The sequence below is a fragment of the Sceloporus undulatus genome, chromosome 6, assembly GCF_019175285.1.
Source record: "Sceloporus undulatus isolate JIND9_A2432 ecotype Alabama chromosome 6, SceUnd_v1.1, whole genome shotgun sequence".
NCBI classification, from domain to species: domain Eukaryota; kingdom Metazoa; phylum Chordata; class Lepidosauria; order Squamata; family Phrynosomatidae; genus Sceloporus; species Sceloporus undulatus.
The window spans coordinates 26,182,184-26,183,975 of NC_056527.1; the positions used below are offsets into that span (position 1 = coordinate 26,182,184).

At 36.9% G+C, this 1,792-nt stretch overlaps 1 protein-coding gene across 1 annotated transcript in view; it reads right to left on the reverse strand.

Annotated features, from left to right (window-relative positions):
* The window catches only part of MALRD1 (MAM and LDL receptor class A domain containing 1), a 266,619-nt gene extending 266,077 nt beyond the window's left edge, over positions 1-542 (reverse strand). Inside the window, exon 1 of the mRNA XM_042472024.1 lies at positions 466-542. The gene's annotated coding sequence lies outside the window, so the exon portion shown is untranslated. The remainder of the gene's footprint in view (positions 1-465) is intronic.
* Positions 543-1,792: the final 1,250 nt, after the last annotated feature.

Consider the following 1,792-nt stretch of genomic DNA (forward strand, 5'->3'; position numbering starts at 1 on the left):
GCACAGATTACTCTGCTGGATTGTAGTGTAGGAATAGTTAGTAACATTATTAAACATTATAACTCATCAGTGATCCTGGAATTTGCAAATAACATGGTCTCTCTGCGCCAATTTCTTTGGTATCCTTCAGAATACTAGCATTCTGAACTCACAGGTTCAGGCTGCTCTTGAAAACTATATTGTTCCCTTTTTATAGTTCCTCTTTTTCTGTCACTGATAACAAGGATATTGATGCCAATGTATCACTATCTTCAAGTTCTGAAGAATACTGTTGGAGAATTTGTGAGCCTCCAGATGTTGTTGAAATGCCATGTTTCCTGATCACTGGTCATGCTGTCAGGGGTTAATGGGAATTGTAACCCAACAACATCTGCAAGCCTCAGAAGAAGCCTGTCCATTCAACTGACCAAAAATGACAAATAACTGCTTATTACAAAGGCAGCCAATGAAATGTCAGAAAGTTACCTTACAATATGTTGCATTGCTGGACAGTTTTGTAAATACTGGACTGCTGAAGTGAGTAACAACAGGCTTTGTGTTCGTCTCTGGTAAACCAGTTACATAAATAAAATTTCCTGAAATTTTAAAATTAGAGTGTTTAAAGCAGGTATTCATCAATGACATTCCGTTAATACTTTTTTTAGGTGCACTGCTGGATTTTTTTCTTCCAAAGCGTCCTTCTTCCCCATACTGTTCATAATACAATACCTTCCAAATGAACACATTCAGACATAATAGTATTATCATGGCCTCACTGTGGATCTCATTCCACAGTGAGGCCATAATAATACTGAATCACAGTTTATCCTTTTTGTCATCATGAGAATAAGCCTATCACTCAGGGTAGCTGGGGGGGGGAACCAATTATTTAGTTTTTAAGTAACTATACTTAATCATTATTTGTGAACATGGATAAATTACATCCTAATTCAGGTTTACTTAAACAAACCAGTTTCAAATTATGGTTCATGAATCTTCTCCTCTGCAATATACTATGGCTAAGATCATTCACATATTCAGGCTGATATCTAGAATATGGACTATTAAGCCCACTCCACCTAAAATCATAACTATATTCCAATTCTTTTCCCACATCGTATATTTGTATGGTTGAATGCCTTTTTAAATAACAACAACAACAACATTCAGAGAACCAATCATGGCTTCTGTAAATTGGTTTTTCCATGTTAAGGTGTCTAAAAAATACAGTACATGCTGATTCATATCTAAATAAAGAGCTGTATCCAATATTACTCCCAATTAGACTGGTTGAAATCAACATTGGAACCTATGGAAGTGGTGACTAACCATTTCTAGGATGTATTCATACTGCACAGTGATAGCTGCTTGATACCACTTTAATTGCCGTGGCTCTTTGCTATGGAATCCTGGTTTTTGTAGTCTGGTGAGCACTCATGGTGTGTGCACCATTGTAACTTCCATCATGCGGCTTTCAGCATAAGCTGAAAGCCATGTAAAAGGTGCCCACATGTGACATGGGTGCACTGTATACCAATAGAGTTCTCGAGTAGAGAAGTCTATGTTCCTAACCAAATAACAGATCCTAGAATTTCATAGGACAGATCTATGACAGGTAAAGTGCTGTAACTGTGGTGTGTGGATACACCCCTGTTCATTTCAACAGATCTACTATAATTGGGAATAACACTGTATTTAATATTCCAGTACCATATTCATTCTTCAAAGAGATCACTTAGGCTTTGTCTGTACTGCGGAAATAAAGCAGTTTAACATCACTTTAACTGCCAAAGCTCCATATTATGGAATTCTA